This window comes from Euwallacea similis, chromosome 16, assembly GCF_039881205.1.
Source record: "Euwallacea similis isolate ESF13 chromosome 16, ESF131.1, whole genome shotgun sequence".
NCBI lineage: Eukaryota > Metazoa > Arthropoda > Insecta > Coleoptera > Curculionidae > Euwallacea > Euwallacea similis.
In genome coordinates this window covers 3,480,254-3,505,663 of record NC_089624.1, presented here as the reverse complement: position 1 = coordinate 3,505,663, position 25,410 = coordinate 3,480,254, and the positions used below count along the sequence as shown (strand labels likewise).

The following is a 25,410-nucleotide window of genomic DNA, read 5'->3' as shown; positions in this document are numbered from 1 at the left end:
CAATTCCGAACGAGACTAAAGACCCTAAATTGCTTTAAAAAATTTTGAATATACAAAAGTGTCCCAACTATCCGGGCAATGCAGACTGATTAGCAAAAAAATCGTAGTTTCATTATAAATTAAACTGGTAATTGGAATTTTGCTAATTGTGATGGCGGACATTAGAGGTCTGGCGTGCCATAACGTTTTCTGGGCGGTCAGTGGTGTGTTAAACTACCAGAACAAGGGGTAAATGAATAAATATTGTGTTAATTTTCCTATAAAAATAATGACAAAAATTAGGAGTTTACAAGCCGAGACTGGTGTAAAATTTAATGGCCACTCAAATAAACCAGCTCACGGCAAAGAGCTGATTGATAAGGCAATTATAATAAATTTTACTAATGATAATAAATGATACAAGAAAACCTGTTTGTCTTGCTGAATATCTAATAAATGTATGGCTTTGTGGAGCCGAAAAAAAGCACATAATTTATAAATTTTGAGAATTTGATATATCATTTTGATAAATTGATGGCAATGTAGAGTGTGTCATGCAAAGAATTGCATCATATAGAGAATTGATAGGATTGGAAGATCAACCAGTTTAATGCATGGTTTACGAATATGTTCAAATTGCGAGAGCGGGAAGGTCAAGTTTCATTCCTAAGATCAATAAGATTTCATGTGAAAAATTTCATTTTGTCTAAATCTTAAATAATCTCAAAGGAAAACATTTCTTTAAAGTGAAATCTGAGCAAATCGATAAAAGAAATACATTGCAGAAGTATTTGGTGTGACTCCAGACTAAGGAAACATGAGATTTTCAAGGTATGAAATAAAATACAATAGAAACTCTTCGGACATTCTTTAACTAGTTTCTATTTGAACTTCTGTAAACTTGTAAATTCAAGCTCAAAGCTTATTGATGCACTTGATAATGCAATAACGACATTCCCTTACATTTTTAACTTCACCAGGTAATATAGGTGGTATATACGAGTTACCAAGAAAAATAGAACCATATGAATGCGAATCACAACAGAACTTTTATCAAAAATTATTTTCCTCGACCAATTATTTCCTTGAAAGTGCCATTTGGAGAGCCATAGAATCATCTCATAATAGTTTTTCTTAGATTCAAAAATAATTAGCCTTGCTGAAGATCCCAAATCTCAACGAGATTTTGAGAATAAAACATGCACAAATGAACCGATTAGCGAGAGAACTTCGTTGTTGACTAATTGGAGTTCTCAAACAGAGGTTTTTTGGTACATAAATAGTAGCATCTAATACAATTTGTGTATCATGAGTAAAAATGATAGTGGTATGACCAGTTTTAATCCTATAAAAGGCATTCCTGCAGAATACTTGCGTATTTTAAATCGGAAACTTTTGGTTTATTGGCCTCATTTGCTACCACTTCATTGAGTATGCAGCATACATTTAAAAATACCTCAAAATAAAGAAGGTGAAGGAAGAGTGGCACCACTATTTTGATGCTGTTTTTGAATTTGGATTTTTTTTATTACGAGGATGCATCACATCCCCAGGTGTAGTCTTGCATTCTGGTGAAAACATCGAATATCCTGTTTTTGTAACAAATGTCTTGGAAATAACAAAATAACATAAATAATTTTTTTTTAATCATAAGAGATGCTCGAACAGTTCCGTTTTTCTACTCCCAAGCATAGATTTATGTGTTTTCTTAAATTTTTCATGGATTGTAAAACGTTTCTCTTTTTTATTTTGGTCCTTAAAGTTATGATGATGTTGCTTTGCAGATCGTTAATATCGGCGGGTAGATTTGTAAATGAGATCTTTCAGAGTTTTCCATAAATGAAAATCTAATGGGGAAAGATCTGGTGAATGTACTGGCCAACGTACGTAAGTATGTCTTCATTGGTTGAAATGGAATGAAACAAACAATATTTATGGTTTTTCAAGACTCTTCACACTGCTTGATAAGAGATTTAGATTTTTTTTGCTATAACTCTCGTCGAAGTTGGAGGATTATCTTGAATCTAATGAAGAATTTAGTTAATTGACGTTTATTATTTTTGAAGAGATTTTAGCATTTTAGTAATTGTAAAAGAGAAAAAAATTCAAATGACGAGCTCAATCATTTTAAATTACCTTGCCAAATAAGCTAGATGAAAACACCAAAATTTCAATTTTGAACCGGCATATTCTTGAGCTGCAAATTGCGCAATTTCGCTCCAATTTAACCGACCTCCTACCTTTTATGCTAATACAGATCCTTATGGTTGAGCTCCAGAAACGGAGATCCTGTATACTTGTAATTCTCTGCTGAGCCGAACATTAAATCTACCTGAGGCTTAGGTAGTAATTGAAGAGGGGTTGTGGCCACCAATTGTTAATGAAGACATATCTCGTACGTAGATGTGGGTAATGGGCAAAGTAAATATCTCTTTCTGAGCCTTTAAAAGATAGCAATGGTTGCTACCATTTCGATTCCCTTAGAGTGCGTTGCATGGTTATTCGACTCAGTGCCGATGATTTCTGGAAGTCCTTTGATGGTATTGTAAAGATTCAATAGGACAATGCGACGGCTTTTTTAGGTAACAGTTTAGATTATTGATTTCTGATTGGCTCCTGAGATGTAATTTATAAAAAAAGTTCTTCTGCGCTTTGGGCTCCGCCACTGCGACAGTCTGTCATCATAATCCCTGAGCCGAGAGTTTCCTCGAACGTCGTTGTCCAGTGACGAGAACACTCGTCCACTTAGTTAATACCCGGGTCTTATTAGTATTCCGTGAATTAATCGAAAAAGACAGCGCAAAAGAGCCGCTCTGGGGCCGCATTCCGTCGCTCCGCTAAACGGCCACTCTGATATTTCGAAACGGGCAGAAAAAGTGGCCGAGTGCACGCCAAAACATCCAGGGAGAATGTACCCGGCCCCTGGGATATGCGATCTACTTCTGAACATCGACAAATACATCTTGAAAATATATCAGACAATGAGTATCAGCCCATGTCCTATATGGTCTATTAGTAGGTACCAAGCCACAAGGAACCAAATACACTGATGTAGCCTTGAACTTTTACAGTTTCTTTTCGATGGGTTCAGTCTTGAACTTCTCTAGCATACGCTCATGTGTTAATTTATTTTCTATCAAGTCATCATGGCAGAGAATACTTAATATTTTCAGAAGTACAGTTCGTAACAATAAAACAACCCATAAGAACATTAAAACATTATTAAGCTATTCATAATAGTGTTTTAATTCCATTTTATGAAAGTGGGTACTTCAGATTTCTTATATCATCAAGTATCAGGTTCATGGTTATTTGGATCGTTTGGACAGGAGATTCATGGTTACATGGAATAAATTTTATGCGGGCTGCTAATGTTGCAGAAGATATGGTCAAGGAAAAAATTCAAGTCTCTCTTCTTACAATTTCCCTTTCACACGTCTAATATCTATGTATTTTTCTTACAGATCTTGCCGTCTTGTTCAAGTAATACTATATTGGAGGCATCCTTTTGGAATGCTATTCACCGCGAATATACCATCTGATTTGATCTGACATCTGAGCCCCACATTTTATACACAATTTTTATTTTTATTTTTTATGTAACTCCATATATAATTATATATTTGAATCCCTCGTCAAATTTTCTATGTAGAGCAGTTAAAGTTCAATTTTCTTATTCAATTTACATTGGTAGGAAAAAACGGTACGTGAACTATATTAACAAAAATGACGCAGTAGAAGTTTTAAGGGTGTCTTGAACAGTCACATGAGGTGCAGAAAGCCTGACCTTATACAGGATGCTTACGAGCCCTGCCAGCTGGGAGTAATGACATTTTTTAAGGGTATAAAGATGTTACATGCTTAAATTCCGTGCGATCGAACCAACTTTTAAATTGTATATTGAAGAGGTCGATAGGAAACCTGGGACATTAAGTTTCAAATACACGTACCAATTGCAATAATTAAAATATTAAAATTAGGAAAGTGGTTAAAATTGGATGCTTCGCATCACTTTGAAAATTTTCAGTGATATTTTGAATATATCGAAGTGATATTTATTACTTTCGTCAGATCTGGAGTCTATATTAACCCTGGATACCTCGATTGAGACTCTGGACCCTTATAGCTGCAATTTGAAGAACCTTCATTTGAAAGGACTTTCAAAATCAGAATAATCAGGATTAAAGTAAGTCTATATTTCGAAAACTATAAGAGACAGCGTAACCCGTCTAGTACAGGCCGAAAGAGGTCATCGAAGCAATTAAACTGATATTTTAATTGCAATTCCTCGTCGGGTTCATCTCGCCACCCTCACTTTCATTAATTCAGTTACAAACCATTTCTTTATCAAAAACATTTAATTCAGAACAATGCACCGCATAAATGATAGTAAATGCGTTCTAAAATGGTGCTGTGCTTATATGCATGAATACTAGTTCCATTACTGGAAATTACTGTCTCTTGGAAAATATCCCATATATATGTATAAACATAAATAATTCATTACATGAAATTCATTCAATCAATTCAAATTCAAAGCGAAGTTAATAGCATTCGTGGTGTTTGCAACAAGATTTCTGAGTCTTAGGAGTTTGTACCCTCTGGGGCACTGTCGGTACGTTTGCACAGTATATTTTATATGAAATAGCACACTTTGTTTATCATCTCCGAAACTTTGATAGCTAACTTCAATACTTTTCAATATACATGTTTTTAAAATGTGTTTATGATGGCTACAACGAGTTTTCTGAGTTAATTCATTTTAGCACACCTGTTAATTCTGAAGCTCTGTTAATACGCCTGCGTAGTATTTTTCTTTGAATCATATGAGTATGTCATAGAAATATACGATAAAGATTTTAAGAACTAATTTTATGCAAACGTTTCATACAAGCTGTACAGAACACTGAGATGAGCATCTCTTCCACCAGTCTCGCTAATGAGGAATGCTGGAATTGCGAGGAATACCGTATTCATAAGGAAGATATTGCTATCTGCGTCCCATGTGACTCTTAAGGACACCTTATTAAAAGTTCTACTACGGCAGTTTTTGTTAAACCTGTTGATGTAGTTTGAGAGTTAGACAGGTATGAGAGGAATGTTTTTTTTTCTACCAATTTGAATTTAATGCAAAACTAATAGGTAATTGCTTTATACAGACAACTTTGGTAAAGAATCCAAATATGCAATTATAAATAGGCGGTTTCATTTTAACAAATAAATGAACATGATGTGTAAAATGGGGAACTCAGAAGTTAGATCAAGTCAGATGCTGCATTTTCTGTGAACAGCATCACGAACGCTTTCCCAATATAATAAAATAAAAAATAAACAACGTTCCGAAGACATATAAAACACATTTATAAACAATTACCTCCAGCTGATCGGATTGACACTAATGACAGAGATCATGTGGGGCGGTACCTCAGTCAGCGGTTTTAAGGGTTAGAGGACATTGAACCCTGATGACGTCACCTGTGTGCCCGGTTGTTGACCTATGTAAAGTGATCCGTTGAGGTCATAGAGGGTCAAGCCAATCAGAGACCTTGGCATTGACATTGGTTTCTTCTTTTTTGCGGCTTGCGTGCGGATTGACTGTTGGGAAGGTTGTTGAAGAAATTTAGTTTAACTCTTTTTTTGAAGAAAGACATGCTGGTGGTAGCATGTCAGATCGCAGATTCAAGGCTTAACTCAGCCATTTGGTTGGTAAAGGAATTTTCCAAGGTCTGTAGAAAGAAGTAGAAAGAAAAGTATCCTGTATAAAATAGCGCCTTTTGCACCTCGTTTGGTTCTTAAACACACCTTTAACTTCTACTACGTCGGTTTCGACAATATAATTGATGTAGTTTAATAGTTATAAGAGATATTAGAAACCGGTTTTTTCTACCAATTTGACCATTTTTAAAATTAAATTAGTAAGGTTGCAGTTCAGTGCAAAAATAATAATTGCCCTTTAGAGAGAATTTTACGACGAATCCAAATTTAGAATAATATATAGGAAGTTCCATTAAAAAAAAGAATGTACTTCACTTTTGTGCAATAACTTAGATAATCATTATAGTTTTCGTAATCTCTTAGAACTTTCACTTCCTTAAAACTTTTCTTAAGTTGTACAAAAAACAACGACGTAGTAATTTGTTATACTACTATACCGCCCTGTATTTCCACCACTAAAACCTAGACCTCTCATGATAATTACACTACATAAGAAGTGAAGAAAGTCAATCTTAAAACACGAGCGTGAAATATTGCGCATGAGCTGCAGGCGAGGACGGTAATCAGGCGAGTGTGTTAAGGAGCCCCATTTGCGTTAACTAACTAGTTAATAAGAAGAAAACAAAACTTTAACGGCAGTTATTGCAAACTAGATAACTCAAGAAACGACCCTACAGAAGAATAAGAGAGGAGAACCAAGAAAAAATGGAAGCGAGAGAATTACTTAAGAATAATATAAGACGAACAATGAAGAAAATATGAACGCACAAGTTCGTAGAAGAAGGAAAATGCAACATTCAAATTCATTTAATTTTAGCAAGGAATCTCACATATTTAATTCACAGTCTTTTTACAGATTTTGATCCGAAATCTATACCTACTTAAGATTTTTTACGTTTAGTTATTTCATATCTGCTTTAAGATGGCCCTTCTTGAACTAGATTCCAGATTCTGGTAGTGACAATTGACGTTTTAAGTAACCGAACTCTTTTTTTAGGTCATTTTGACGCCACTCTCCACGGGAACCTTTTAGCTCCTAAAGGGAAGAATTTAACTCATAATGTATTCAAGAAATAGGCCTTAGTTGAAGTTGGCATCAATTTTTTGCTTCTGCAATCATGAACTCAGTAACAAAATGGCCGTTTTTGTCGTTTTGTGCGTAAAATGGTCTATTTTTCGTTTATTTTCATAATTTCAATAAACCTGAAATAACACAAATTATTTTCATAACTCTTAAGTTATCAGTTATACCGATCTGATTTATTTTCAAGTAACCTGCACGGAAACGAATAATTTTCCGAGCTCGAAGTAACCTTAACCGACTTCAATTATTTTCTTAATGGTTAGGAACGCGTGAATTAAGTTATGAAAATTCATAAATCGAAGTCGATGTCGTTCTCAATTATTACGGAATTCCTACAAAAAAAGTTTATTTCAAGTTCACTAGTTGAATTGCCATTATTCCTCATATTACAATGTTGCCACAATTCGAATAGTGTCGTATGCATTAGACAGATCCATGAAAAAGTAAATTCATTCTTCTTTTGGCAGATTTTCTTGATTCAACTATATGAGGAAGAAAAAAGTACATATGTCCCCTGTAAGAGACTACTGCTGGGAATACCACATCTTTATTTTGCCTGTGTTTCAGCACTCTTCTGTATAGTTTGACCCTCGGAGACGTATTTGCAATTTACGACATTCAGTTGCTTTCCATTTGCACCATTTATGTTAGAGCCAGCAGACCCAGGTTCTGGCAACTTTACCTAGAAGATAATTTTTGCGCCAATCAAGAAATTAACTAATGACATCATAGTGCCTCAGCGTGTGAATTTCGAGGAGTTAAACAACTATCCTCTCGCTATATTATACCACTGTATTTAAACATTCTAAGTTCTAACATTCTGACTGCTGGATCTCAGCTTAGCTCAATAGCACTTACTTCTCAGGCAGTAATATGACTAATTAAAAAAAGGCACCAATTAAGCCGAAGTATTTTTCCGCGTAATGACCGGCTTATTGACTATTATTGAGCTACGTTATAACTTCGCATAAAGAATTTGAATTCCGTAAAAATGGACGTCGAATTAGCTCTTAAAGTTCACTTTTTAAGAGGGAATTAGGAGATAAATAATAATCAGTGACACATGCATGTGGTATTCATGGACATTAGCGGTGCCAATACGGACAGTACCAACTGTTATTTGAATTGCCTCTGGAATGGGTATTTAAATGCGGTATTTATACGAGTTAAGGACGAGGTACATAGGAGTTTTTTCACTCAGGAAAAGAAGTTATTGCTCTAGCAACCATCCTTAAGAGCCTTTGTTTCTCTTTTTACAGGTTCATTTATTTTATACGGTAATTAAGTTTCAGAATAAAGCCATTACTAAGTAGGATTTTTATTTGCATTCTTATTTAACACGTTGAAACAAGGATGTCTCTTTTATGCATCATCCGCTTGCAGAGGTGTACCTATAAATCCAATTGCCTCTCTCATTGGTATGCGTATAATCCCGACATAGACCAATATCTCTTTGAGATCTATGCAAGTTTTTCTATATGTAGAAAATGAAATATTTATGATGTCCACTCCTAGCTTGAGCCCCATGTCACCGATCAATCATCATATTGTTCTTGAGGCACAATAGCAAATTAAGATCAGTGCCATGACAAGGCGAAGTGAAAAATACGGCTAATTTTCTTTTCTGAAAGTTAATAAATGCCCTTTCGAGAAACAATGGTAAATTATTTAATGGTTTGCATTTTAGCTAGCAACTTCCTTATAAGACTCAGAATAATTATTTCAGCGGAGGATGAGATGACAGCTGATTTTAAAAGTTGTTTCTACTGTATAGAATATTCTTGGGATTGAATCTTATTAACCGCGTATATTTGATTTAAATGTATATCCAGATGAATTGCTTTAATATTAAACAGTTGTTAAATTCCTCCATAAACTCGTTTGAAGCTACGAGCTTATAAGGAAAATTATGGAGAGTGATTTAGTTGTGACAAGGATGTTTTGTTTGCTATACCTTCACCTTGCTATCTCATCAGCTCCAAGTGTAATTTTCCAATTAAACCGTCTTAAATACATCTAAATTCCCGGCAACTGTTACACTTTTCCTCTTTTTATAATTTCTAAACATCGCCGGTCGGTAAAAAGTCAAAAGGTAACCAGCACCGGCCGTCACGCAACTCGCCATGTATAGATAAAAGAAATGGACGCGTTAGGCTACTAGTCTTTCTTCGATTTATGTTAACCGTTTAGAGCTTTTATCTATACAAGATGGGAAAAATGCTCGCCTTATTGGCTATTTATTAGTTTTAATTATGAATTCACGCTATTATAGATCGCGACACACTTTTCTCGTGCTTAAAGCTTATAAAACGAAATTTATAAATATCGGAGTGGCCCGCTAAGTAAGCAGTAATTTATTCGTAGAAAAACCTAATATTTCAAAAGCCCCGGTCGGCTTAATTTAAGCAGGTAGATCCTCGGGTTTCCTTATTTAAAAATCAAATCCTCACGAATGGAAGATCTTTTTCACGGCGGGGCATCGGATTTTGGACGCACCTTAACAGTGGAACGTCGAATTAATGAATATTCCTCATAGTTGTGGCGTTTGAGAAATGCCTCGAAGTCTCTAACAGACTATAGCAGGTATCTTTTTTGAAGGTTCGAAATACTTTATACGGTTTATAAAACCAATTATCGATATTAGCCTTGACTTAGCGAAGTACTCATGTGTTTCATCTGCGTTTAATTCGCTGGCTGTATTCTGACTACATATATCCGATTGATACGGCACAACCTTATTTCTATTTCTATAGCAGATAAAGTAGTGTGGAATTAATTGGTTTATAAGTTCTTAAGTTAAATTGCAATCTTGCTTCGGTATTGGCGAGAACACTCAAGGTAGTCATGGAGAGGCGAAGATAATTAAACAATGAAACTGCAGAGGGGCGCAAGATATATCAGAAAATAGAGGTTTAATTAAGTGAAAGTAAATTGGATAAGAAATTTACAAACAAAATTAGTATTAAATTCAGAAATAAGACGTTCTTTCTGATTTCTCAGGAATCTGGCAACTTCCAACAGATGCGGGATGTTCTTTTCATGAAAACTTTCTCAACACTGAACTTTTCAGTACTTTCGAGACCTCTGTACACTGGAATTGAGAGCATTGAGAGTAAACATATAGAAAAATGTAGAAATATTGAACTGATCCGGGGTATCCTCAACTGAATTGTAATCAGAAGTATATTGTAAATCCTACTGCTTCACAAACCTAAACTTTTCTCGAGATATTAGGACATTAATTTTAAAAAATTAACCAAGAGTGACGTGAAAATCTCACTCATTTACGGATACAGAGTATTTTCAACTGTTTTCAATATCTTGATCTAATAAGGCTAATCTGAAAAATCCCAGACTAACCTAAGCTAACCCTCTTTTTGAATACCTTAACAGCAACTTGCATAACGTTAATATACACTGTGGGATAAAAAAAACGCATCACCCGCACGCATCAGGTAAAAGTTGATATTTTTTAACTGAATTTTCTGCAAACATTTATGGTGTTAAGAATAACGATTGATAACACTTTTAAGTGAAAAATCATATTCTATACAATCCAAATTCAGCAATTCAACCCTCCATTTTCTCTGGTTCGTTTGAGTATGTTTCTAATGAGGTGATCTAGGGCACCCTGAGGTATTTCATCTCAAGCAAGCAACTTGTAGTCTATCACGCAGTCGTTATAAGTTCATTGGAGGGATAGGAAGTATTCCCAACCTTCGACCCAGGACCATCAGGAACTGTAATATAGCTACGGGAACGTGAAGGCTAGAGTTGTCTTGTTGGAAAATGACATTGTTTAACCCTTGAATGTACAGTATAGCAAATGGTTTCAGAACTTCATCGATGTACCTGTGAGCATTCAACTGGCCTTGGAGGAATTCTGGAAGAGTTCTACCACTCAGGCTGATTCGACTCTAAACCATTAATTCTTTGGTAAGGACTGTTTCACGTTCCATGGCAAACTCTAAAAGCCGTTTTTTTCCTCTTTGACGCCTGACTGGTTTACGGTCATCATGGGCCCACAGGCAAGATCTGGAATCGTCAGAACACGTGATGCAATTCTATTCTCCATCCTTATTTGCCCATGTATTACACAATTCCAATATTAGGGCACGATGACGGTTGGTTTGAGGGAGTATTAATCCCGAGGCATATGAAATTAGTTGATAGAAACGAATACGGCGAATATAGAACGCATTGTAATTATGTGGCCCATCTCTCCCAAAAAAATGTTTTCTATCAAATTGGATGTGTCGATCCCTAAGGGCAAACAGACTTATCTCCTTTCTTCTTGCTCTGTCGTCGTTCTAGGTCGCCCAGAGCCTCTTCTACGATATTGTTTCCCATTTTCGGACCAGTTTCTCCAGCAACGAATTATTGTTGCAACCTTTCTTTGCATTGGTCTATCGATTTCGCGAAAACCAATTCCGGCTTCATGTAGCCCAATTATACGACCCCTTTCAAAATCACTAGGTTCATGATTATTCAGTCGTCTTCGAATTTTGGGCATTTTAGCACCTTAGTTTACAATTGTTTGAACCAAATAATAACAGCAAATCGACTGAAATAGCCGAGAATAAAATGATACAATTTTTTAAAATCATTACTTAACATCGACTATTTCCAACGGCCCTCAGTTTAAAGCAAATAAAGGGTGGACTAACTTGATTCGACAAAAATTGTTGCAATATCTGCCCGTTAAGTATCAACTGTAATATGAATTGACAAAATCCAAATGTGGCAGCCATTTAGGAAGACTTTACGTGACAAATCATATGGGTGTTACCCTAAAAAGGCCACAAGAGAAATTAGTTCCCGGTGACATTTCGGAAAGAAAAAGGCACATTACGCCTTCATGAGAGCTAAGAAAAACTTAGGTACTGAAAGAAAGTACTAATTAAACGATTTGCGCCGTTTTATGGCATCGTCCCATAATAAACCTATGAGGTGATTTATGGGAATTCCCAATATGGGCTTGGTGAAATCCTATCGATACAGTTACACCATCGTCAAAGTGGCTTTTACTGCGGTACAAATACCATCCGAAATTGTCATTATCACCCTCACGACCGTCTCTAGCAATATTCCAGCTAGACGTTCACGAAATGGACTATAAAACTGCTGTAAAAACTGTTTTCATATAGTAGTATAACTTCCGTCTACTTTTAAGGTCTAATAATTACTTTTAATAATAGAGGAGTATATGAGGAAGTTGAAGGCCGCTTTATGTGCATATAATCGATTTTTTACGCATTACTAAATTTCTTAATAATATAGTCACATAATGGATTTCGAATGAAAACTTCATAGTCGTTACTAAATTTACTGCTAATGCATTGAAGGTTTTAATGAAATCTACGTTGAGTAAAGTTCAGAGTAATGACCGCCATTTTGTTCTATTGCTCGATTATACAGTAAACCTGTTTAAATAATCCGAGCTGTAGATTAATTCATCAAAGGTCTTATTTTATCAATCAAAATCCGGGCATAAACCCGTACTACTAGATGCCATTTTCAGTGGAAGGAAAGTCGTCTAATAACGCAATTAACCATACAGCCTATAATTTAGCAAATGTCTTGTCAGCGGCAATTAAAACGGGTTGGAATATGTTAGAGCCACTTATTCTCGTGGTACCCTACAAATTAATTGAATGACAATTTATCATCGCTCCGAAGGTCGCCTTTTTTCGATATCTCCTTTCATAAAGATGCTTTCAGGATAAGTGAAGAAAATTTTAATTGAATGAGCCCGTCGTTACGATTTCCTCGTTCAGATTGACAAACGAGAATTATGTACATCTTAATACTACAAATCCAGCAGGAGATAAATTTCTCGAATATTGAGCGGATAAAATCGCCGCCATCTCGATAGGGTCGTCCTGCTCGCACAACTCAACCTATCAATGGCCATATGTTCCTAATGGTTCAAACAATCGAGGCCCCGATACTTAGACAAGCAACTCCTGCGAGTTATCTAACAGGTGAGGTAAGTATATTTTCATGTAAGTTTTCTATCCGGACAAAACTCCTGCTACAAAGGTCTACTTCTTGCGTAACTCCCTCATAACAATGCTGATGTATGCCGTCTAACTTCTGAAATTCCTTGGTCTAAGGTTAGATTTACATGACGGGTGCAAAAATTTATACAGGTTCAGCTATAAGACATCAAACTTTACGATGTGATGTCTTAATAAATCCGTGATTTATGTTCATCGTGCCCATGCGTGAGGAACTTTAGAAGGAGTGTTGCAAATATTATTAATGGACACACGTCAAGGGAAGATATCGTTATCGGTATCGGACCAAATGGCGATCAACTTCCTAGATACTGCCCTATTTTAATAATAATTATTCCTTCCATTGGGCAGATCCTCATGTTCAGCGACCAATCGACGACATAAGCTAATTAGCGCCGGACACATGTATATCAGCCTTATTTACTTAAGGAGATATAATTTGTAGTCGTTGAGATATATTAACAACTTCTTGTAAGTTGGTAGGTACGTGCTAATGATAAGTGACAGCGAGATTTTATGTTGGCGATACAGTGGTTAATGTTATTATTATTTAATTGAGCACGAATTTCAGATCTTTCTAGCCCGTGGAGGACATTAAGGGACTTTTTTTCATATTTTCAAATAGAGCGAAGCAGGATCAATGCAGTTGGAGAGGCACTTTTGGCGCTACCTGATGTATCATTTTCTAGGCCTAATTATGTGACAATTTGAAATGAAAGAGACGTATAACATTAAGTTGCAACAAATACAATGTAATTAGGTTCGAAGCCTATAAATTTCTTTAGATATTTTAAATTTACTGTTAGCGACAACTTAATTTACGTTCTTTGGTGCGCAGTACTAAAAGTCGTTGCGGCACCTTAACAGACTCGTATAATAATTGCAATAAAATACAGAGTGTAAATGAAATAGGGGGACCCATTTTAAGGACTGATTTTACATTCGAAAATATGAAAAAAAGTTGGTATGAACATGGGTCCGCAAAAGCCTCCTAAGCGAAGTATGGCCCTTCGAAGGTGGCCCCCAAGAAATGCGGAATGGCATGCGGAACCAGGGGGAGCCACGTTTACTTAACATATTCCTGTATCTTTTAACTTTTATGACAATTTGACGTCGGAATATGATTTCTTGTCTAAAGTTACATAGAAAAGGTACTTGATAAATTGCCGTAGGATGAACCGTTTAAGAGATATGCTGCTTTAAAGGAAACATTGCAAGATGCGAAGCTGAAATTGGATAGTGAAATTGTCTAGCAAAACAAAACTTAAAAAATCAAGTTCAGAATCGATTAAAACAAATAAATAAATAAAAAAACTATCCAATTTCAGCTTCTCACGTTGCAATGTTTCCTTTAAAGCAGCATATCTTTTAAAAGGATCGTCCTACAATTTACCAAGTGCACCTTTTCTATGTAATTTTAGACGAGAAATTATATTCCAATGTGAAATTGTCATAAAAGATAAAGGATACAGGAATATGTTAAGTAAATGTAGCCCTCCCCCCTGATTGGACACGCCATTCCGTATTTCTTGGGTGCCACCTTCGAAAGGCCGTAGCTCCCTTAGGAGGCTGTTGCGGACCCATGCTTATACCAACTTTTCTTCATATTTGCGAATGTAAAATCAGTCCTTAAAATATGTCCTCCTACATCATTTACACCCTGTAGTGCGTTAAGAAAGCGCAATCTTTGATACATGACACATAATTTTCACGTTATTCATACATTTGTTCCAGCGTCAATCAAAGATTAAAATTTCGACTTTAAATTGATATTGTTTCTGTTCAAAATTTGTTAAAGTTAACGTCTGGCCATGAAATTGTAAAATTTCTTGACCTTAAAAAATATTTTAGTAGCAATAAAAGAATGTTAATGGAAGATGGAGGAAATTGACTCTTTTTCGTAATCGGTTAAACGAGTCAGGCTGCTGACTTATTAATAGGGAATGAATTCGACATGCTAAAGAAACAGAGGGTACGTGATAAAAAAACGGAGAGACAACACTGAACGACAGTCCTCTTCATTAGTAAGCAGGAAATTGCAGGATTTTGGTTTCTCATGTTATTCAGAGCGCCTCAAACTGTGGTTCATCACAAGTATAATCTGACCGATGGTCGTTTATGAATAAGCGCTCTCTGTTGCTGTATTTTCCGTAATCTCAGTTAAAACCCTTGTTGCTCATATTTGATTGTAAATATGGTTATTTGCAATATGAAAATATAAGTCTCGTTTAGATTAGTTCAGGTAAGTCTCGTTTAGGTTCGGTATAGGTAAAAGCAGGGTAAGAGAAAAGAAGCTGTGAAATTGTATGTGGGATTCCTCAATTCCATTAATAAATCCAAAGATTTAGATAGCTTTAGATAGCAATTCGTGGCTTCGACTGATGATTAATTATATTTGAATTAAAATTTAACACTTAAATTAACACGTCGCACATAAAAAAATTAATTAAATCTGTCCGGTTTTCGGCAATCAAAAGTAAGTAGCTAAATATACTGAGCCTTCCTAACTGTACAAAATTCTTCGGCGTTGGGTGTCTCTACACTTCGGCGGTCAAAAATATGAATCATTTCTCTGTCATAACTTGAGCAAAATCATCAAAATCATTAAAATAATCAACCCGAGGAACCATACAGATAATTCCGGCGACTGACTAACGATCGAAAATTCAATCGGGCCCTAATAAATCCGCCAAATCGGCGAAGGGTTTCCTTCAGCGTTCATAAAAACTTCAAAACGGCAGATTAAAATAATGTAGGCGATAAAAAGATCCCAATAAATAAGTGATAAGTGGCCGATACACGAAATGCTACTTTAAATTGCTCAGGAGGATTATCGGCCAGCACTGCTGCGTGGCCATAGCGAAGAATTCCTGCGATTATGTGTGCAGCAGAAGTACAATCAGTCGGTTTTTAATACTCAGAGGCGGCCCAATTAGGGCTAATTCGCTTGCAAAAAACTGAAAATCTTGACAGGACTAATCCAAAAACTGCTTCGAAAACACCTGTTGTCCTGCAACAAAAATAGGTGACCTCAAAAATCGCCCAAGGAACACCTAAAACGGATTTTGCATGATATTTGGAACGGCACTGCTTTTATGCTAAACCTTATATCGTGCTCGATCCTTTTCCAACATGCTGCTTTGCTCTTTGTCAGATACATAATGTTTACACGATGTATTTTATCTGTGCAAGGGCAGTTTGAATCGCGTTCTTACTTATTTCTACGCTTTTCGGTTTCATTAAAGCTTATTTATAGATTTCCGATGCTCCACGGGGAGATACTCAACGATTTATTGGTCTACCAGCATCCTTGGAGGATATTCGGAAATCCCATTGAGACTTTCGTTAATCCCATACTGATTATTAAAATTATACGCACAGGACGTGTTAGATCTAATAGGAACCGATTAAGTATAAACAACGACGTAATTGAAACGGTTTCACCTACTCCCCACGATAACTATCTGGCAAGAAGATGCCAATTATTGGATTCTAACATTTCGCATAAATTACCTCCTTAAACACTTGGAATTTATGACGATGTCGCGAAATCATTTTATATTCATGAGGCATGTACGAAGTTGCGGGAAAACAGAACCAGTTTCGTTCAATAGTTGAAACTTTTATGCGGTTCATTGCGTCATTATAGCGCACTCAGAGAATACATCCAGACCCGCTAACTCATCTATTTAACCTCGTTTGAGGGTGCATACTGATTTCATCGGCATTTAAGGCATCGGGTACCCATGTTTGTCCAGACACCTTCCCATTTTTTTATTGACGATATGTCGTACTGGTGAAATCTGTTGGCATAATTTGTGCTTTGTATTCCGCAATCGTATCACTTGGATTTGATGTTAATTTAGAAAAAGTGGGTTGACAGGTTAGATTAATCGTTGTGGCTACCAACATTGTGGATAAGTTTATCTCGCCGCAGATGCGGAAGTACCTTGAAGTATAGTCGTTAATATATGGCGATAACTTATTACCCCTATGGCGCCATGTGTTGACTCGATAGTTTATATTAGCACAGCGTTTCATGAAAAGTTAGTGCTATACTAAACACTTTCATTGCCACTATATATTTAAGTAACAATTGTTGTATCAAATAATGCACGTTATCAAATTTAGTACCATTGAATGAAACCGAAGACTGGGGTAAAAACTTGAAAATAAAAAGCCGGGAAATCGTTGATTTGATCAATGATTACCCGTTAGGCCGTAATTAATGAAGTAATTGGCTACGGATATGAAGTTGATTATGTTATCATAAATTATATTAAAAAATTATTACATAATAAAATATACAGAGTGTTATTTAAATACGTAGCCAAACTTCAAGGGATTATTCTTTGAAGAATTCGAAGACGAAAACGTTATATAAATATAGCTCCAGTAATGCTTCTTTTTCAAGATACAGGATTTTCTTTTAAATCATTTTTTTATAAATATCTTCATAACCCTTTAGCCGATTTTGTTGAAATTTGGCAGTGTTATTCCCGATTATTGTTGTTATTTATGCTATTATGTTATTTATTTATTTAAGTCTAGTTTCAACAAGACGTTTTTCTTGTTTGAATTTTTTTTCATTTTCGGCGTCATCTCTATGCACCCCAGGAGCAAAAGGAGACAAACAATTTCTAGCTTAAAAAATTCTTTTCTACTACGTTAAAGCAAGTTTCAACGTCATATTAGTCAGCGCCTTTTTGTTATTTAAGAATTTTTTTAATGTGTAACGATAAAAAAAAAGTTTGACACCCTGCATCTTGAAAACGAAGCACTATCGGACCTATATTTATACAAACTTTTCGTCTTAAAATCACTCAAGGAATCCCGTCTTGAAATGTGCCACGTACTTAAATAACACCCTGTATATGAACTTCATTATTTTTCTACAAAACCAAATTCTTTCTGTTATTAGCGCTTACACTCCAAACAACCGATACCGAACAAACTATCGCACACCGAAAAGGTCAACATTACCATAAGTATAATGGTTTAGTCCATTAGAGTGTGATAACATCAAATATCGGTATAAAATTTCGCATGCCACCTACCTTACATTTTACATTCTACATCGCTGATTTCTAAGTTAGAAATCTTATACCTACAGTGATTAGACTTAAGCAATTTGAGATATAAGAATAAATCGTGTTGGTTTCGGCCGTCAGAATGTGCTGGAGCTTTGATTAAGATAATCGAAAAGTAGCGAGAGAGTCATATAAGTTTACACTATTCGTTGCACTCAGGGTTAGATAGCAACACATTTTTTGAATCTACGTGAGAGGTGGAGAATCCGAAATTTCCTGTTGCAATGTTTCATGTGAATATTTTAAGCTTATTTGCAAACTTCAAAGGACATTCCAAAGTCCGCCCTTTTTGAGAAAAATATATATGAGATGTCGAGGGATAACTTACGTTGCCTTACGTGTAAACTTTAAAGTACGCATAGTGAAGGCTCTATTCGTTCTCTCATCGTGGTTCCCGAGTACTTTTGCTCCTTAGGGAATTTGGCATTCTCAAGTCGATGAAAGAATTGCCTGATGCAAGTTAAAGCTGCATTTCAATATTTAAATAGCAAAAATGCAGTCAAAACTACAACGAAGAAATTAACTTTCTCAATTCAAAATTATGAAAGGTGTTTTCCAAACGTACGGCGTAAATTTAAGGGGATATTCGTTAATTTAAAATAGAAGAAAAGTTCTTAGAAACATATGGTCAGAATCGCTTCACTTCTGAAATACAGATATTTTACAAAATATAATCCTGATGATGTTTAGTTAATTCGGCCGTTATTTAGAAGATTGTCCTCATGAGTTCTAGTCGGTAGAAGTCATTTTAATTTAAAAAACGGAGCAAAACACGCAAAGAAATCAAGAAACAGAACAGTTGTATTTTTACCATGTACCATGTATATTTGCGCGTATATAAATCACTACCATCAAACAGTTTACACTGGTTTTAGACGTCTTTCCGTAATATTATTAGAACATACTAGATGTTTCTCGTTTACACTCCTGTTGATATCTCCGAGAGATCGATGAGTGTTGGATGGGGAAAGTGCATTAGGAAATAGGAATAGAAAAGTGCATAGGAATAGAATACCAAAATATGTCTCTATCGGAATATAATATAATATATATACAGGGTGTAACATAAGTGATGACTTTAATTTTAAGGAGTGATTCCTTGTCATATTTTAAGCAAAAATGTTCATATAAACATGTCCTAACGTGCATCACTTTCGAGATACAGGGTGTTAAAGTTGAAAAAATAAATTGCGTTTTCTTTAATAGTTTTCGACTGCTTCGAAATAATTTCATGAAATTTCGTATACAGGGGTTTATTGGGATAAAAAATTCAAATTTATAGTCGATTTAGCTGTATTTTCTAGAGGGCGCCACCAGCAACGATTTCGACCCCCTGAAATCGTTGCAACTTTTTTGTGCTACCCTGTGTGCCATTTTGGAATAGAAAAATCGATTCTCTCATCTTTTCTGCTTAAAAAAGGTACACTTTATTGAAGTCGCTACGAGCAACGATTTATGAGAAAAATGCATTTAAAGTTGATGATGCATGCACATTTTCGGAGGGTCAAAATAGCTTTTCTGCCTTACCAAATTAAACAATAATTGTTAAAATGCAATTTTTAATTATTAAAAATACAACTTTCTTGTCCTTTGACTTTTTTTGCAACTCACTTAATTTTTGTGAAAATGAATAAAAGGTTTAGGACATCTAAGAAATTCTTATTGGTATTTTTAAGATTTAAAATGAAAACAAGTTTTTTTTGTGGAATAAAAAAAAATCCTGTGATAAGGAAATTCCGATAATTTTTCCCATTAAAATTTACAAGATACGGTCAGTTGAAAATCGTTTAATGTGCAGATAACTATGAATAACGTTGAATTAGCTGAAATACATTTCATTTATGGGCTTGCAGATGGAAATACTGCAGAAGCCCGTCGAATTTACCAGGAACGATTTCCTAATAAACCAATTCCATCAGAAAGAACTTTCATAAGACTCCATGCCAGATTGTGCGAAACCGGATCTTTAAATGTTCACGCTGAACGTCTTGGTAGACCGAGGACAATAATGACACCACAACTAGAGCAAGCAATCCTGCAAGAAGTGGAAAACAATCCGTCAATTAGTACGCGAAGATTATCTCTACAGTTTAACATCAGTCACCAAAGTGTTTGGAGGGTTTTGCACGCAAATTTACTTTATCCATACCACATTCAAAGGGTACAACCACTATTGCCAAGAGATTTTCCTGCACGATTAGATTATTGTCGATGGTTTCTTCAAAAAACTATGCAGAATCCCAACTTTTCGTGTGAAATTCTAGTCACAGATGAGGCAAGTTTTTCACGAGATGCCATCAGAAACTTTCACAATAATCATTTTTGGGACTATGAAAATCCCCATGCCATTGAAGAAAGTGGATTTCAGCAACAGTTTTCGGTGAATATCTGGGCTGGAGTTCTTGGTGATCATCTTATCGGACCGCATTTTCTTCCTCCTCGACTAAATGGTGAAACTTACAGACAGTTTCTTGATGAAACATTACCTGGTTTGTTAGAAGATGTACCACTAGCAACAAGAAATACCATGTGGTTTATGCACGATGGTGCACCTGCTCATTTCAGTCTTGCTGCTCGCCAACATCTTAATGACATTTTTGCTCAGCGATGGATAGGTCGGGGAGGACCTCAGCCATGGCCAGCACGATCTCCAGACCTGAATCCTCTGGACTATTTCTTTTGGGGATATCTAAAATCGCTTGTTTATGCAACGGTAGTTGTAGATGAAAATGATTTAAGAAACAGAATTGTAAATTATTGTAATGTCATACGCGACACTTCAGGAATTTTCGAACGAGTGCGACAGTCGATGAGAAGAAGACTAGATGCTTGTATTAACAGTCGCGGTTCTCATTTTGAGCATTTGATTTAAATAAAGCTATTTTGACCCTCCGAAAATGTGCATGCATCATCAACTTTAAATGCATTTTTCTCATAAATCGTTGCTCGTAGCGACTTCAATAAAGTGTACCTTTTTTAAGCAGAAAAGATGAGAGAATCGATTTTTCTATTCCAAAATGGCACACAGGGTAGCACAAAAAAGTTGCAACGATTTCAGGGGGTCGAAATCGTTGCTGGTGGCGCCCTCTAGAAAATACAGCTAAATCGACTATAAATTTGAATTTTTTATCCCAATAAACCCCTGTATACGAAATTTCATGAAATTATTTCGAAGCAGTCGAAAACTATTAAAGAAAACGCAATTTATTTTTTCAACTTTAACACCCTGTATCTCGAAAGTGATGCACGTTAGGACATGTTTATATGAACATTTTTGCTTAAAATATGACAAGGAATCACTCCTTAAAATTAAAGTCATCACTTATGTTACACCCTGTATATAATAATAATTTCTGTATATGAGAATGTGTATTGTGATACCGTGAAATCAACCAAGAAGGCACTAGACAGAAATCCCTGTTTAAAAGTGTTTTACTCATAATTTTTTTTTCTTTTCTTTTCTTTACATTTTAAGAATTGCTACTTATGATGGACGTGGTTTTCTCTGGAAATAAAGATTTTTATGTATATATGTAAATGTTCAGAACGAATGGAAAATTGAAATTTTAATGCCTTTCTTAGTTATGCAAGAGACAATGATAACTTATCGCGGTTGAATAGGGCTTTTATCGGTAAAAAAAAATCAGAGGCACCGACCGCACCCTATTGTTGTAGGCTTGGCATGTAGGAGCAGCCTTAATAGAGACATTTACACAGCGCTAGAAGAGAAGAATAACTGCACTGATTTATTGTTCAGAAACATGCATTACAAGAGATAAATTAATTTCATTTCTGCCCTGGCAATATATCATTAACTCCTGTTTGCTCTTTGTAGATGCAGATTTGTAGAGAGAAGCCACTAAGTTTCATTACAGCCATTCACGTTTATGGTTCAGGTAGTTAGGTGCATTACAGAAATATTTTCAGCTTTAAATAGAAGATCTCGAAGAAGGGCCCTTTTGTGTTGATTTTTCATGGAAAACATAAAGGGGAGGAGTATTTAGAATTTTAACTGACAACATGCCGACAGTTGCCATGCTTCCATGGGTGGTTTTCAGCTAAATATAAATTAAGAATATTAATGAGAGTAGCCACCTTTCTTCATACACATAGACATGTCTGCACTGCAAGTTAGGTGTATTATCCATGATGGAAAAGCTAGTGCTAAGATCCCCGGGGCCCCAGGACCGGCCTACGTTGAGCGTTTAATTCGCCGCTGCGCCATTTCGAGTATTCGCCCTAAAGGCCATGTTTTACCAATTTCGAACCGGATAACTATCTGTCATTACCGGTCCGGAGCGAAGCGGCCCTCAGGCTCTTCGGCGACGGTAATCTTTCTATCAAAAGGAGATATCGTCCGTGTGCTCTATCCGAGTTTTGCATATAATTGCCGTTTTTAGCGTGTGATACGACTCCCCGTTACAAATCTGCAGAGAAAATGAACCTCTTCCGTGAAATTTGCAGTGTAAAATCCCGAAAATGTGGGTGGATAAGGGGTGGAATGTTTCGGATAAATTCTAACGTCTATTGTACAAGTGCAAGTTAAATGAAATTCGATACCCAAACATGAACCAGAGCTGAATTTGGAACTAGCAATTTTACGTGGGAGGCAGGCTTTGAAACCACTAACCATGACTTCCACGCCCATCTGGGTGGGATCGGCCGTAAATTATACCCTTGGGTGATTTTTATTTACATCAGAGATATTATTTAATATTTCATCTATGCGATATTTTGGTTTGCGCCACTACATCCTTCGCTCCTACATAACTGCGACCAGAAGGTTGCGGTCACAGGATTGTTTACTTCCTTCCCTTTCTGATTAGCAGAAGAGTCATTCAACTCTGTTTTAATTTATTCCATGTCGAATGTGAATTTAATTCCTTTGGTGGATTTGAACGACTCTCAAGGAAGTTTCGCGAGGGCCTGCATGTCGCAATTTAGTGCCTTTTAGACCAGGTGAGCGCAAACACAATTGAAGGTCGTCGAATCGGGTCCATGTAGTGGGTGGTGAAAAGTGAAATTGAAACCCAATTGGCAAGTCGAGATATCTGCAGTTGTCCGAAGAAAGTTGCGCTTTCGTTATGAAACCAGTATACTTTTGTCGCATTGACCATTTCTGTTTTCTTTGAATTATACAGTGTCCTAGAAGGAATAATGGGACTACTGAGTGCTACAGGGTAAAAAATAGCGCGCATCGGCTTTTGCGTGTTTTCGTTGTGCAGGGCGTCAAAGTAATTTTTTATTCTATAAATCGGGAATGAATCTCGCAATTTTCGTATTACGGACCCGAAGCTGTTCCTAGGGGGAGTTCCGGGGAAGATACATTATTTTCGAATATTCGCTTCAAGCCAGCTGACAGGTAGCGCCTCTTGCGCTCTACCGAGGCAAAAAATCGATATAACTTTTTCACGACTGCCGATAACTTTCTGATATTCTGAACTTTTCTACGTCAAAAAGTACAAAAACATTGTTTTTTTTTTACCCGCTAGCACCCAATACTAATTTGTTCCAATGTTTTTGATACACCCTGTATACCAGGGCAGTGTGGGATTTACTTCAACACAGAGTGAAGAGATATTAGTCATTCAGGGCCTCATGTAGACACTTGACATTGACATACCAACGTTCTCGAAACAACAATTTTTTTCAACCCCATTTACAAGCCATAAATAAGCATAAAATTCTAATCGTCATTAACATGGGCAGCATTATCTCACATACAGCATCGCTTTCAGTGTATAATTAACCAATAAATGTCATTAGGCGAGTTACTCCATAAATAAGCGGCAAAATGGCGACCTCGCCAATATCGGAATGCAATTATTGACACCTTTTTGATTTGATTTTGACGCTAGATAGCCGTAACCAGCCGTGACTAAATTTGTCTATTCTACGAGTGTCCCAGTGACGAAAGGCTTTTTAATAACTATGTAAAGAGACTGCTTCATGTGTGAAACGTATGTTAGTAGGAAATCTTCAGCATAATTCTTGTCGATTCTTGAAGACCCATATCTCTAAAGTGCACATTAGGTCCGAGTGAATGTTTCAGCTAATTCCAAAAACAGACAAAAAGCGTCCGGTTTACACCATCTCAGAGGACAGACACAGATTTTGACATTTTTTTGCTGTTGACAGATAATTATTATACACTTAAATCACCCAATATCCAGAACATTCATTTGGGACGTAACTTTTGCCTTTTCCAACAAAAATTAATTATAATTTGAAATGTGAAGTGACGCGCTGAAGTGTGAAGAATATCTAGTCACCAGAATGAAAATAGTTATTTGTATCACAAGTCGAAAAGATAGTAAAATTTACGACTCGATTGTGAAGTAAAGTACACCACCAAATTTGCATTTTCACCTAGTGTAACTCCTATTTTTTTGAGTAAAACTCCTATTTTTTCCAATTCGTACCGATTAAAATACATTTCCATTTCATCCTTGCATGATTCTTGTACTTCTAACTTTATTTTTATTACCACCGATCCGTCAAGTTTGCAGTCACTGAAAAAATATTTAATACCTAGGCAGCAAAAACGTTCCTTTACAGCTTAACAGTGACAACTTACTGCTTGCTTTGGATCATCAGAAAATCACTTATTGTTAATTTGAGAAAAACAAATTTTCTCAAGCTAATCCGAGGTGACCTGCACAACTTGTAATTATCATAATGAAACTTCAGTTGCAAGCTGAAGTGACATGTGCGATCAGGGCTCACCTGTGTGAAATTTAGTTCAACATCTGGACGTGTGGGGTAATGAGGTGAAGTGTAATGTAATTTGGGCTCTTCATAGTGATAAACGTCCATCACAGTAACTAGAAGGGACATAAATGTCGAGTACTGACCTAAATGTATCTTCCTTTTTTCAGTAAAACTGTGAAGAACTTCTGTATTTAATTGACCGACTGAAATAAAATTTTAACAGTAATCTGAAGTAATATTAGTTGTCAGGACTCGGTTAAAAGTATTTATTTTGTATTCTGAAATGCGTAGTAATTTAGTGAAGTAGAACGTGACACGAAAATGCCTCGCAGGAAGGATGAGCAATTCTCATTATAACGAAAAGGGTAGCCTGAATGCATCTAAATGACTTTTTCTAACTTGTATTGTGAAGTAATGGGGTAAAGTGTGAAGAGCGTTTACGCAACAGAAAATTAGTCTCCAACTAATCTACAGTTACCTGAAAGCTGTAATATCCTTCCCGGTAGGAAGTTCCTATTATAAGCTGAAGTGACATAAGTAAGCAGTACTCATTTCAATAAATTCTTTATAGCGTCCTAAAGTGCAACGGAATATGGACTGACCCGAAATAAAAAACAATTTTCATCGCAACTAGAGATGGTATAAGTCGCCAAGGCTTACGTAAATCAGTTTTTTAAGTAACTGCAAGTATGAAGAGTGGTGAAATGTGAAGAATGTGTGCTCACCAAAATGAATCATATTTACTTCAACTTATTTGTGATGAAATGAGTGACTTGTTCGGACCGGAGTGAAATTTCAAAGGTAACCTGAT

At 36.0% G+C, this 25,410-nt stretch overlaps 1 protein-coding gene across 3 annotated transcripts in view; it reads right to left on the bottom strand.

Moving 5' to 3' along the window:
• ft (cadherin-related tumor suppressor fat) overlaps positions 1-25,410 on the bottom strand; it is a 105,654-nt gene that overhangs the window by 34,092 nt on the left and 46,152 nt on the right. The gene's annotated exons all lie outside the window — the stretch shown is intronic.